The sequence below is a fragment of the Petaurus breviceps genome, unplaced genomic scaffold (assembly GCF_028583685.1).
Source record: "Petaurus breviceps papuanus isolate PSGF00001 unplaced genomic scaffold, PetGlider_PUasm1.0 38, whole genome shotgun sequence".
NCBI lineage: Eukaryota > Metazoa > Chordata > Mammalia > Diprotodontia > Petauridae > Petaurus > Petaurus breviceps.
The window spans coordinates 86,438,004-86,453,478 of record NW_027186304.1 but is presented as its reverse complement, the minus strand read 5'-3'; the positions used below and the strand labels follow the sequence as shown (position 1 = coordinate 86,453,478).

At 36.3% G+C, this 15,475-nt stretch overlaps 1 non-coding gene across 1 annotated transcript; it reads left to right on the top strand.

The window, feature by feature from the left end:
• Positions 1–13,828: 13,828 nt before the first annotated feature.
• LOC138170760 (U6 spliceosomal RNA) lies at positions 13,829–13,935 on the top strand. Its single transcript, XR_011170737.1, has one exon. It is a non-coding gene; the product is annotated as a U6 spliceosomal RNA (small nuclear RNA).
• The last annotated feature ends 1,540 nt before the right edge of the window (positions 13,936–15,475 follow it).

The following is a 15,475-nucleotide window of genomic DNA, read 5'->3' as shown; positions in this document are numbered from 1 at the left end:
GTAGATGCCAGTGAAAATCTTAGGATGAAGTCACAGGGCTGGGTATAGAGTTCCCACTGATAGGTTTTCCGATCTTCTAACTCCCTACTGAAACCTAATCCTTGGTCATGGCTTCTAATATTAACTCGACTGTATGGCCTTTCCAAATGACTTTATGAAGCCTAGAAATTTTGTGAATTCAATACATCTATTGATCCTTTTCTAACTAAAAATAGGAGGGGTTATTTAAACCTTTTAAGTACTATTTTATGAGGGTGCAGAGAAGTTGTAATATCTTTTTCATGCATGTTTTGCTTTGCACAATGACTACAGTTTAAATGGCATGTTACATAGCCCTCAATGTGCATTATATTATTTGAGTCTCACCATATACACCCCCACATGAGGCAGGCATGAAAGGTATTCTTATCCTTGTTGTACAGATATGAAAACTGATTTTCACAAAGATGGAGTGACTTTCCCATGTAAGGTACAGCAACTGAAGGAAGCCATATCTTCCTGACTCTAATTTCAGGGCTCTATCCACCCCCACCATTTATGCCTCCCTTGAGTAGTTTCTGAATTGAAATTCCAACAATGTTTGTAGCTACCTAGTACATTAGTCAATTCAATTCTAGTTTTAAAAAATTAATAATGCTAAAATCAGGGGAAAATCCAGGAAATTTGGAGAATCTGGAATTTTCTGAACAACTCTTCCATCTTCCTAGTGTCTCTCTGAAGATCCAGAAATTATATTACATATAGTCTGTTCCCTTCAGGAGCTTGCATTCTAGTAGAATGTGATCATGATACAAGAAATGTACAAACTACATCATGGTTGCTGGTAAAAAAAATTTAGGCCTGAGGGAGTTAAGCTATTTTATGCCTTATTTTATGAGGCACTTTATGGCTCCAGTAGGGTTGATATAATGATGTGGGACTCATTACAGGTGACTTCACTTACAACTTGTTGATGCCATTTTTGACCTATGGGTTATCCTTTTAGTGAGTTAGTACCATATCATATGCAAGCCAATTCAGCACCCAGCACCGAAAGGAGCTGTCATCATCCCAGCCTTCCATTCTAATTATGTCCAAAGGAAGTGTTCTTCATTGTAGCTTAGAACTCAGAATTGGGGGGAGGGGGGGTAATAATGAAAATTGTGATGAAACCCTTTGAAATGTCTATGTTTAAAAGCCACATTATATTCTGTTTAAAAAAAAAAACTTTTAAATGAAATGGCCTGACTCTCCACCAATATTCCTACTACAGCAATGCTCAGTTGTGGTGTGATACAGGTTTTCAAAGACATAGCATAAACTCTGGCAAGTTGGAATGGCTTTGAACATATGTCTTACATATCTTTTATCTGAGAAACAATCTAAATAAATTCAGAGGGGTTCATCACTTAAGGGGACAAACTCCCCTGCTAACTATGCCAAATGTAAGGGGTTAGGTCTATTCTGTCCTAATTATGCCAGCTTATATACTGGTATGCCCTCTGAGAGAATACTGAGATATCAGAGAAAGAGGGTCTTATGTCAGATTGGTTATTAATAGGTTTTATTAGGATTAATTAGGTTTGTTGGGGGAGTTTACTCATACGAAGTCAGTCACCCTGGGCAGCCACAGGAGAAAGTAACATCATGGATCCCCACATCAATTTCTATCTATCTCTCTATCTATCTATCTATCTATACACATACATATACATACACATATGTATACATATACACATACAAATATATAATTCTATACTGTCATATAGAATTATATATAGATATTATATAGAAACAGAACAAAGAAGGTATAGTGCCAGGATGGCCCAGGGTCATGTGCAAGTTCTCCCATGGGTTATTTGCTATTTACATCTATCTATTCAAGGTAGTTTACATTTTTCTGTATAGTCATGGGTCACATTCTCACTCTGGCCTACCTCCCATACAAACACCAGATAATTATTATTTTTTTTATTTTTTGCAACATCAATTCAAGAAACTGTCTCTACTAATAGCAGGTAGGTAGTGTGGTAGATGAAGTGCTGAACTTGAAGTCAGAAAGATCTGAATTCAAACTCAGCCTCAGACACTAGCTGTGTGATCTTAGGCAAGTCACTTAATCTTCTGTCTGCCACAGTTTTCCCAACTAAAATGGGGATAATAATAATAGCATCTACCTCCCAAGATTGTTATGAGGATAAAATGAGATTAAATTTGTAAAGTGCTTTTTTAAAAATACTCTCACAGAAGTATGAGCTTTTGAAGTCAAGTTTCTGTGAAACTAGAAACATGAATAAATCTCAGGAATATCTTATTATTATTTAGAATCAAAAGAACTACATCTTCATCCTGATGAAAGTCTATTTTAAAAGTTAGGTATTTAAATGGGTTTATCACAATTAAGAATTACTCATAAGGGTACTAAATAATATCTTGGATTTTATTTTATTTTAAAAATTGCCCTTAAGGGTTACTTCACTGCTTAATGTTTAGGTTTAGTAGTTTTAGCAGTTACATTTTGTTTTCCCAAGAAAAGAACAATTGTACCCATTTAAAATGATGTCGATTTATGTCTTAAAGCCTCACTATTTTGAAACATGAGGCAAAAACCAGGCACTCACTGTTCATGGTACACCAAGCCATTATTTGTCAGCAAATAACCTAAAAATAAATAAATACTTTGAAATGGAGAGCTTAAATAAGAAAACATTACATGACAAAAATAACATCACAAAAGGACATAATTACCCATAGCTTCTAGAAGCTTCTAGAATTTCAGATCATAACATCATAGAGAAGATAACCAGGAAATACACAAAAGTACAGGAATACAGGAAATTAATTAATGCATTAAAGGCATGAATATATGTATGTAGGTACATATGTGTTCACTGTACTATGCTGGGAATAAAAATACAAAAACTCCTGTCTTCCATGACTTATATTTTCATGGGTGAGACTACATCTATAAGGGAGCAGTGGCCAGTGATGAGGGTTATAATCTGGGAAGTTGAAAAGACCATGAGTCAAATAATATGGCAATCAATTGGCACATCCTTTTACTGAAGCAATGGTAAGTACTGATTTAATTACAGTTCTCGGACCAGGATGAAAAGAGATGGCTGGGGGAGAGGGTATGGATATGACAGCAGGATGGAGAATGGTTGGGATAAAACTGAAGGCCCAAGGTGCTTGGGAGGTTAGGGCTGAGTGATTTAGTACCTCCCAAGTTTCTTGTGGTCTGGTCTGGTGGTGGTCTGGTGTAGCAGCAGCAGTAGAAGCAACAGGAAATGTAATATTGTTGACTTCATTTTTATGAAATGCAGATTAAAGGAAATGTCATTTCATGGGGTACAGTCAATCTTCATTTGAACCAATTCAAATAGGTGTTTATGTAACATAACCATGGAAAGATAGTCAACCCAAGGGACAGGAAAAGTGAGCAGGTGCATCCATTATGCCAGTAGGAACAGCTGCAATTAGCCATTGTACTTAAATGTAAGGGAACAACACAATCTATTGAGTTAAAATCAGAGGCTATTTTTATGAAGCTTTTTTGATCCTCTTCTCAGATCTTATATTACATTTTATTTTATATCTCTATTGCTATCATGTATTATTGTGATTTATAATTATTTCTGTATGTGTTTTATCCCCTTACTAGATTATAAGCTCCATGAGGATAGGAGTCTGTTTCTGCACATTTTGTATCTCCCACAATATCTAATATTATTACTACTAAGTTCTTAATAAATGTCTGTCAAATTAAATTGAAATGAACTGAAATACTAGTGTTTTGGGGAGCTATGTAGCACAGTGTATAGAGCACTGGTCCTAGATTCAGGAGGACCTCGGTTCAAATCTGACTTTAAACACTTACTGGCTGTGTGACCCTGGGCAAGTCACTTAAACCTAAGTGCCAAAAGAAAAAGAAAGAAATGCTAGAGTTTTCCTTAAACCAGTCCCATAATTCTGCTGACATAGAGTGAGTTTTTACTAGGAGAAAGTGGAAAGGAGCAAAATGGGGCATTTACTACCATGAAATACCATGATGATGATGGTGGTGATGGACTGCATCTATAGGTGCCTTCCCCTCCAAATGTGTTTTTGTGCTGTGCTAGCATACCTACTTCCTGAAGAAGAAACCCCAAATGTATCTTGTTGTGTGTGTTCTCCATGGTATGTCTTGCTTATGCCTCTACATCAAAGAATACCCAGAAGTCCCTGTATATGAAATATCAAAAGGGAATAAGTTATTTATAATTACTTGAGTGTCTTAGCCAGATATTACTGCTTGCCTGATATAACCTCCTGAGACCATTCCTTTGTTTTCTTGAGGCATAAACTTGGCAGAATTCAGAAACCAAATCAATAATACCAGCAAAATTCCCTAGATCTTTGCTTTACTATTATTTCCCATTGGTACAAGAGCACTGAGATGCTTCATTCACATCATAGTTACTACATCTGCTCCCTTCCCTATTCCTGTGTTTTGTCTTTTTGTCTTGTACTAACAATACTTAGTGCTTCCTACATTTTACATGGTTAAAGTATGCTGTTACTTAAGCTGACAAGATTTAATTCCATATTTAAGATTATATTAGAAAGGAGAAAAAACACTCATGTATCTCCAATTCAAACCCACTTTACTTGCTATGTAAACCTGAGCAATTCAGTATCTCTGGTCCTTGGTTTCCTCATACATAAAATAGTAATAATCTTTCCATTACTTACTTTCATTTTCATCCTGGAATGTCTTTGGAATGACTGCTGGTCTGAATATCTTGCCAAGCTTCCTTCAAACTATTTTACCCTCTACTCCTTTTGCTTAATGAGACAATATTGCTCATAATCATCCATGACCATTCTTCATAAAATTTTATAAGTAAGTTGATCATCTAACCCCAAAATATTACCTTTCACAATTTCATAAGTAAGACATTAAATAATTAAATTTCAGGATTCTTTTGGTTTGCTTATCATGACAATTGGCTTATATTAGTTAAATTCCTAGATAAAAATTGCTACAATTAGGGTTAGTGTCATTTCTTTTGCCAATTATGCTTTTTTAGCTTTCAATTATTTGCTAAAATATTTCAAGGCTAAAGTGTTCTCATACAGCATATCTTTTTCTCATTCTTTCATCTTGGTTTTTACTTTTTCAGATCTGAACTCTTGAGATAAGATGAATCAAAGATATAAATATCAATAAAAATATTTTTGTATCTGTGAAAATATATAATCTATTTTATACTTTTTGATGTTATTTGGTGCTTACTATGTGTGCTGACTAAAAATTCTTTTCTTTAAGAAAATGTATATGTCAAGACTCAAGGCTTCTATATAATCAGTGTCTTTGGTCCCTCCCTCTAATTCCCTGAATCATGCTTTTATATATGTGTGTGTATGTAGATATATGTATGTAGATGTGTGCATATATATATATGTATATATAGTGAGGATGCATACCTTTTGCTACCTTTGCAATGAAGTCACCAAATATCAAGTTCATTATAGAATTTCTCTACCACTTCATCCTCAGCAACTAATGTTGATACATAAACATCAATTATCTTCCTAGCAGTCTTTTGCAATTACTTATCACTAGTACTGCAATGTGTAATAACTAAATAACCTATGAAATATTGCTTTTTGCCTACAGGCATTTGAAAGAAAACATTCTTCCAACTCCTTTCGTATCTCTCCTAGAAGTACCTTTGACCCATCCTATTTAGTAGCAATGTCCCTTCTTCCTCAGCTTTTGTTTGTAGCACAAATGTTATGATCTATATAATTTGGACAATAAAGTCACTGATCAATTATTAGATAAGGATTTCATATTTGTAATGCCAGTAGTTATATCAATGTTTATTTACAGTCTAAAAACAGTAATTCTTAGTACCATTCTCCCCACTTCCCACCACTTTGCCACCGTCACTGCAAAAGCAGAAGAGGATGCACAGGACTAAGGGCCATTTTAAAACTTTTTCTTCATTTGATGGGTGGTCATTACCCTCCCCAAAAAATCAGCACCAGGTGGACAGCCTGCTAGCAGTGTAGCTCTCTGTGCTAATTTAGGGTGGTCTTCAGAAAATAGATTTGGTCTATCTGAAGTCAAACCCAAAGGTTTTCTATCACCATAGAAATTGCCAGAGCATAAGCTGAATGCCAGAATAACCTTTAAGAAGCAAGAGTCACCTCTATACTAAGAAGAGGCACTGGAGTACTATTTTGCTATTTATTAATACCAAAAAATGACTGAAAAAACATGAGTTACTATTTATGCATATGCCTAATCTTCCATCCATTCAAAATCTTCATGAGAATCATCTACACACAAACCAAGAGCATTCTCACTGCATGTATTGGAAAGGAACAAGCAAGTTTACACCAGTAGTACTTAATATTTAACATACCATGTGTTTACCATTTCATAATCAACTGAAAGACATAGAGACTATAAGATCCCATTGAACTTACGATTTGCTACCTGGGGCGGGGGGAGGGGGACTGATTCCAAAGAAATTGCCTAAAAGATTTGGAGGGGGCAGTTTGGAGGGAGGAAGGCAATTGGGGTTAAGTGACTTGCCCAAGGTCACATAGCTAGTAAGTGTCAGAGACCAGATTTAAACTTATATCCTCCTAACTCCAGTGCTGGTCCTCTATCCACTGTGCCACCTAGCTGCCCCAAGTTTCTTTTATAAAATGGTGTCTCCTATCCACATATCAAAGGTAGCCAATATGTTTTGGAAAATATAAAAAAAAAATCTATATAGTAACTCTCTGATATTAAACTCTAGGCAAAGCATAAAACAATGGGATATATGCTCAGCAAAGGTAACTGCCACTGCTTTGGGGCATCTCCAAAACTTCCCTATGGCTGATGAAGTCCTCCAAATGCTGTTGCTTCAAGTTGATTTGGTGTATCAAGCTAAGCACCCCCCCCCCAGCCAAAGAAATAAATAAACCAAAACTGCAGAGCTCCCTGGAAAAAATCTGTATATGCTTAAAGGAGTGGACTGTCAATCCACAGTGGAAAGATGAAGTGCAGGAATAATACCTATTGCCAAGATTTCAACAGGCATTTGGTTGGATAGCTTATGAAGTTTGTGCATTGTGTTCGTCTGGGATAGGAAGACATGTTCTCTGTAGACAAAAATCAAGTTGAGTGTTAGAGTTGAATAGGAGGAAAAGAGCAGATTGGATTGCCTTTAGGAAATGGTTAAAAAAAATGACCCAAGCTTTTCAGGACAGCAAAGACTTTCCTATACTAGCTTTCTTTTAGTGTGGCTATATAAGAGTGGGGCATCTGGGTGGTGTGGTGGATAGAACGACAGGTCTGGAGTCAGGAAGACTCCTCTTCCTGAGTTCAAATCTGGTCTCAGACATTTAGTAGCTGTGTGTCCCTGGACAAGTCACTCAACCCTGTTTGTCTCAGTTTCCTTATCTGTAAAATGAGCTGGAGAAGGAAATGGCAAACCACTCCAGTATTTTTGCCAAGAAAACCAGAAATGAGGGCACAAAGAGTTGGACATAACTGAAATGACTGAACAACAACAGGAAAAAGACTACTACCAAAAACCAAAAATAATTATTGCACAGGGTGCAATGGCAAGGCACAAGTAGATGTGACCTAGCTACATCATATAACCAACAAAGAACTTCAAAGAACAGGAGAAAAAGATATCAAGAGGGGGCAGCTAGGTGGCACAGTGAATAGAGCAGCGGCCCTGAAGTCAGGAGGACCTGAGTTCAAATCCGGCCTCGGACACTTGATACACTTACTACCTGTGTGACCTTGGGCAAGTCACTTAATCAAAATTGCCTTGCCTTCCTCCTTCCAAAAAAAAAGAAAATAAAAAGATATCAAGGAATTGTATGACAGGAGGAAAATTTTGGCAGATCACATGCAAGAGCAAGGGATGACAAAGTGAATTGCCAGAGAGCTCTACTATACAGAGAACTACACATAATGTCAAGAGAAAGCAGGAAAGGTTTTCAGCACATCAGGTAGATCCCCTGGAGCAAGTTTATGGGATGACATGAACATAATTCAATAATGATGGGAAGGAATGGATGAGTTTTAATCTGTATCACTGGAAGAAAATCATGAATGGATGACAGCATTTTAGACAGTCAGTCATTGAATGAGCATTTATTAATGAAGGAAATAGATATAAAACTCTAAACTTTTGCTAACTCTTTTTTTGTGGTTAAGTTATTTCTGCTGTGTCTGTCTCTCTGTGACCCCATTTGAGGTTTTCTTGGCAAAGATACTAGAATGGTTTGCAATTTTCTTCTCCAGATCATTTTACAGATGAGGAACTGAGGCAAACAGAATTAAGTAACTTACCCAGGGTCACACAACTAGTAAGTGTGTGAGGCAAGATTTGAACTCAGGTCTTCCAGATTCCAGGGCTAGCCAACTCTTATTTTTATGTGCATGTAAGAATGGATTATCAATTAATCAGCAAGTAGATCTTAAGTGGCTACTGTACAAAAGGCATTGTGCTAGGTGCCATAGATTCAACATAAAGTTGGAACAAACCCAGCCCAAAAAGAACTTACAATCTATCAGGAGAAACGACATTTATATGTCTAAATAGACAAAATATAAAGTAAAAACAATACAAGGTAATTTCAGTGGAATAGGGGAAAGTGAGTCTTGGTGAGTTGATGGAATCAGTAAGGGCTTCATATATGAGGTGGTAGCTTGAGAAGGGATTTCACTTATCCAAGGAATTCTTAAAGGTGTAAGGGAATGCATTCTAGGCATGGGGGATAGCATGTGCAAAAGTATGGAGATGGGAAATATACTGGACTGTGTGAGAAAGAGCAAGGAGGCCAATTTGGCTGAAATTCAGAGTATGTGAAGGGGATTAAGGGTAATATCTGGAAAGCAATAGACTGCAGCCAGATTGTAAAGGCTCTAAATGCCAAGAAGGGAAGTTTGAATTTAATCCTAGGGGCAATAGGGAGCTACTGGAACTTCGTGCAGATGACAGACATGGTCTGACCTGTGTTTTAGTAATCCCACTTTGGCAGCTGTTTCAGGATGTACTGGATAGGAGAAAGACTAGCCTCAAAGGGAAACAATAAGGAGTCTTTTATAATAGTAGAAGGAAGAAGTACTAAGAGATTAAAATAGGGGGTGTGCATGAAAGCAGAAAAAAGAAAATTGATGCAAGAAGTACAGAAAATAATATACATTTTTCTCTATGTAATTAGAAGCAGCTGTGCTGAAGTGAAGTTCTGGACTTGGAATTTAAAACACCTCAGATCAAGTCTCAGATTTGCTATTCACAAGTTATATGACTTGAGAAATGACACTGAACCTCTCTAAACCTGTTTTTTATCTGTAAACTGGAATAATATCGAACAACTTACCTCATGAGGTTGTTATGAGTATTAAATGTGATAATGTTCATAAAGCATTTGGTAAGCCATAAAGTTCTATGTAAATGTCAGCTGTTACTATCAGTGGGAGAAATTTACTTTTTATAAAAATCAAATGGTAATAATAGGAAACTGGCATATGTTCCTTATAATTTAATTTTATTTTTAAACATAAAGTCTGAACAGTGTATGAAAGTCATGTGTACTTGACAAGCCAATTAGAAATCTCTTCTAAGCATTAGTTATTGACTTTGTGCCATGTCTTCTTTACATTTTTTTATGAAATCATGGAAATAAATATTGGTCCATATGCCTAAGATCTAAAAGTAATCAAAATGAACATAATATGGCTTAGAAGTTAAGCAATAATCCTTCAACAACAAGAAATAAAAATAATAATAGCCTACACTTATATAGCTCTTTTGGGTTACAAATATTTCATTTGAACATATTTCATTCCATTCTGATTTTTAAAAAAACACCAACAATGTAATAGTACAAAAGGTATAAAGTCCATTTTATATATGAGAAATGAGAGGCTCAGAGAGCTTAGGTCAATTGATCAGATCACTTGGTGAGTAAGTGACAGAGACAGAATTTAAACCTGTCTTCTAACTTCAAGTTCAGTGCAGAGTTTTCTATGCCATGTTTCATGAAGTTCAAGAAAAAAGATTGAATCTTCTCTCTATTGTTAATAAAAGTCCATTTCATATTGATGGATATTCTCTCAACTGAATGCTTCTGAGAGCATTAATAAATGAATGGATGAATGGGAAAAAGTATGCAAGATGATAGTGGGGCCCAGAAAAATTCTTAGGGGTAGATGGAATTTTGTAGTGTAATGACTTTAGAAAACTCTACAAAGAAAATGAAATTAACTACTATCCTAAGAAGTATTACATATACATATGCACTGGCACCTTGTTAAGAGACAATTGTCAACTTCTGGTGGGTTTCCTATGAACTGAAGTCTTGATTGGTTTCCAATAACTGAGGTTGCCACCCAAATGATAGTATAGCTGGGACTCAGGAGTATGGATTCTTGTCTTAAGAGCTTTGGGTTGACCTATGAAGGGGAACAATAAGCTCATCTCAGGCTTTCTCATCTTTTCATTTGTACCTTCCTTCCAAAGGCTAAAGACTGGGGAGAAAAGAGGAGTATTGATCCTTTTCCTCCTCTCCTTCTCCCCCAGACCAGTTGATGATGACTTATAGCACAAGAACATTGAAGAATTAGATGTAATTTACACATAATGTAAGAGAAGGGTTCATGACAATGGGCTTACTTTCATGTCCCAAGCAAAGGCAATAGCCACAGAACTGTAATTTATGCAGAAGCACAAGGCGGAAGCTAGCAAATGTGTGCCCTCCCCTTTGACCTACAAGGGGAGTTCATGCACAATGCTTCTGAACTCTAGCCTCTTCTTTACAGGAAGGGGTCGGAATTCTGAGTTACTGGGCAATGGAATTCCAGAATATAGTATTCTAAAACCAGAAATGGAAGATTTCCTGGACAGCACCAGCCTTGGGGGGTTCCCTTACAGCTGAATTCAAATTAGGTTTTCCAAGTTTGAGAGTTCAGAGAGATTTCCTGGCCTTCTAGCAAAAGAGAAGAAGATTTCCTAAACAATGTTCTCCTTGGGAAAAGTATTGCCCACATAACCCCCATGACTAAAAAAGTATGAAAAGTTACTTGTGTCTTCGGGGAGCAATATTTGCACCTTGACAACCTCTGCTATTTCAATGAGTCTTTCAAACAATACAGGTCCAAAGAAAAGAGGAGCACCTGGGGCAAAGTTGGCCCAAAATGCCCCAGATCTAGCTAACAGCTTCCTTACTCACCACAGTCCCAGCTGGTGATGTAGGAGGAGTGTGGGAAGAGGGAGTATGCATTGACCTAATTTCTAAAAGGAATTATAACCACGTGAACTGAGCCATTAGCATTAACTTTACTCATAACATCTTAAAATACATCTCTAGCTGTTTCCCAATCATATCTCCTGGAATCATGCATTTGTGTAGGCTATTTACAGCGCCTAAAACCTCTTTTCTACCTGTTGGAATCTTCTTCTTCCTTCTAAGCTTAGCTCAGGTGTCATCCTCATGGAGTGCTCCCTGATTCCTCTATACTGAAAGCACTTTTTCTAGAAATCTCTTTTGTCCCTGTAACATTCCACCTTGTATAATACTCATTTATGGATCTTACACATACCTCTTGGCCCCCTTCAATTATACTGAAGAGCAGAAACTAAATGGATTTTTAAAAATATTTTTCATCTTTGGATCTCCAGAATTTAGTACAATGCCTTGCATATAGTATCAAACATTTGATAAACAACTGGATAGAATCAAATCGCCTTTTTATCAGACATAAACAAATAATGGATTTTTTAAAAGTCTCTACCAATAACACAAAAACAACTAGCCGTGTGACCTTGAGCAAGTCACTTAACCCCAATTGCCCTCCAAAAAGCAAAATAAATGAATGAATAAATGAATGAATGAATGAATGAATGAATAGATAGATAGATAAACAAAGAAATAAATAAGTAAATAAATAAATGAATAAATAAATATACAGACAGACAAACAAATAAATGAATAAATGGATAAATGAATAAATAAGTGAAGTCTCTACCAAGCTGCCTCCTTTAGGACAGCAGGAGGCAATAGCAACAGCCAAATCCTCATTGCCAGGTTCTCCAAGAGCTGAGATTCTGTACCACAGGGTCCTATCATTGCTTTCATTATGGTAAATCCCCAAAGTCCCCAAGTTCTCTTGTGGGCCAATATATCTTTCTCTATCGATCTTGTACATATTTTACCTTACTAGTGTCCCAATAACCAAAGAAATCTCAGTGCCTCTCACCCTAGGATGCTTCTTTTTCTGATGTGTTGTTTGTTCCAATGTTTTGTCTGTTTTGGTGTGAACTATGAGAAATTCCCATTTAAGAATTAGCTCCAATGATGTCAACTAGTGTAACTTGTCAGTAACTTATACTCTTAGGGAGCTACTTGGGGCACTAATAAGTTAAGCATGCTGCCCATAACCACACAATCAGTATATAAGAATTAGGACTTGAATTCAAGTCTTTTCTGACTGTAAGTTCAGTTCTCTCTCTGCCATACTATCACCACATCCCTTACTAAATTTAATGAGATGTTATTGTCATCATTTATCCATAATCTTGGTCACTTTTCCATTTTTTCAGCAGCCTAACTCCCATCTTCCATGGGTTCAACATTTGTAGCTTTTACTTTTGCACTGTTTTCTAGGAATGTTACCCCAACAGAAGCTGAGAACTGACTGTTTAATAATGCAGATGAAAGAATAAGAAGCAGGTTACCCACATGTATGGAGATAAGGAAATGGATCAAAGATATGTCATTTAGAATGGCCAAGACTCAGTAACTGATTGCAGGTAGAGGTTGAAAAAGAAGGAAGAAACAAAGATGATTCTGAAATCATGAACCTGAGTCACTGTGAAAGTGATGATATCCTCAAAAGAAGAAGAAAAGGGAGTATTTAGAGAGGGACAGGTTTGGGTGAGTGGATGAGCTCAGTTTTGGACAATTATAATATACATATGTATGTATACAAGCACATGCACATATAGATACATACTAACATGCATCCTCCAACATCCATATCTCACTGGTCTTTTGTAAGCACAATGTATCAGCAATGTTTATGTGTACCAGTATTGAATATATGTGAATGTAATTCAAAATCAGCTCATCTGTCTGATTTTCTTAGACTTATATGTCTCATTTTGGTGAGATCATTGCCCACTTATTCCTTTAGCTGTTTTGAAAGCATTCTATTCTAGACAAATAGTAATCCCCAGCATCAGGGTGTACAGTAAAAAGTGCACTAAACTTGATGCCCTATATTTGGGGTAAAGGAGCTTAAGTTTGAGTGCCATCTCCTCTCTGGCAAACGAACAAGTGTGACACATTTGAATTCAACATTCAGATTATCATAGATTTAGAGATGGAATGGGCTTTAGAGGACATCAAGTTAAATCCCCTCATTCTACAGATGAGGAAATCAATATATACATATATATACACATATATGCAAATACATATAGAATCCCTTTTTGCAGTATATTTAACATATGCTGTATATTAAGTTCTAGATGGAATAAATATATACATATATCCTCATACATATGTATTATATGTATGTATATGTGTATATATGTGTGTATATATACACACATATACACTTATTGTTTCTTCCACAAGAATTAAGCTCCTTGAAACCAGGGATTATTCCATTCTTTGTATTTATATCCTCTGTACCTAGTACAGTGCCTGGCAGAGAGTAAGCACATAATAAATGCCTGTTTAATTGATTAAAATTAAATCATGGTCATGTAGCATTAATTTGATAAGGAGCTTGTAACTAATTTATTAGGTGAAATGAGACCAATTTTTTGTATAAAGAGTAAGAGTTAGTTCTTGCTTCAGCATATATTGGAAGGATACAGAGATTAGCATAGCCCCTGTACAAGAAGAGAAGAAATGCAAATTTGTAAAATGTTCCTTTTTTAAAAAAAAGAGTAGAGCTTACTCTACTCTTGCAGTTCTAATAACTTCCAGATCACAAACATAAACTATATTCTTTCAGCCCAAGAACTATTATCATAGTCCTCACATATTATTAAAAAGTGACATTGAGAAACAATGTGTGTAGAGGACTGAGTGTTGGTCACATTTCCCAAGTTCCCCTGGAAAATGTGCCTCCTACCTCCTATAAACTATTCCTTGTATATGTAGAAACGCATATTGTCTATACACATCTACTTTTCACAAAACTCATTGAATTGAAAAGAGGTTGAAGGCATGGGTGGGAGGTAACATGGTGCAGATTTTTAAGGCAGAATTCAAATCCTACCTCTATTATTTCCCATGTGACTTTGGAGAAGTTAATTTACCTATTGGGACTTCAATTTCTAGTTCTAGAAATTAACAAAAATACAGTATATGTTAAATGAATATGCTGTAAAAAAAGGGAATCTCACTAGAAAAATATATGCGTGTTTGTGTATGTATGTATACAGATACGTGTTTGCATAAGTGTATCCATATACATATGTACATATGTGTATATGTGTTTGTGTGTTCATTCAACCCTCTTACAGGCACATTGAGTGATTTACCAAAACTTCATCCTTACCCAAAGCTTCCAACATTTGATCAAGGCTTAGAACTTTTGTACTAAGAAAATATTGTCCCCAAGAATGACATCCTGAATTCAGAACCCATTTCTCTTCAACTGAAGCCATGATATCATTCCCTATAGTAAAGCTCCAGCTTTCACAGGAAGATACAATCAGACTTCCTTCAGCTCAGCTGCCACCTCCTACATCAGGCCTTTTCTGATTCCCCCACCTCCACCCCTTCTAGTTATTAGTATTATCTCCCTTGTTTATAATTAACCTGTATACGTTGTGTGTCCCCCCGTAGAATATAAGCTCCTGGAGTGCAGGAATTTTTTTCTTCTCTTGTAACCCCAGCATCTGAAACAATGCCTTTCATGCAGTAAGCATTTGATGACATTTAATAAATGTTTGAATTGAATCAAGCCCAGAAAACCTAAAGGCTTCATCAGACCCTATGATTATTCAGTTAAATGTAAGACAGAAACCTAAAGAAAACCCTGGCTGGAACATGCAAGATTGCCTATCTACTGCCTTAGATAATTACTCACTTTTGCATTCATGGTCCAACTGCTGACAAACCAGCCTTTTTTCAATGGTTGCATGGAATATTTAGATTGTCCCCATAATTCTATTTATAATGAGCCAGCTGGCTGTTCAAGGCATCTGAGCTTTAAAAAGTGAGGACTGCTTGTCCATGCTTGCCAAACTGGCTAGGTAATTCCTTATTCCACTTAAATATGCAGTATATTCTGGCTGAATTGAAGATTAGAAACCAAGATGGAGGGAGGAAAATAATATAAATGGAATGTAAATAAAACTTTGAGGGAAATAAGAATCTTTCCTGGTCCCTGAGGTGTATATTAAACCATCTTACTATTTGTTCTTCTCCCTCCCCTTGTCCCACCAGATTATTTATCCCTCTCTCTTCA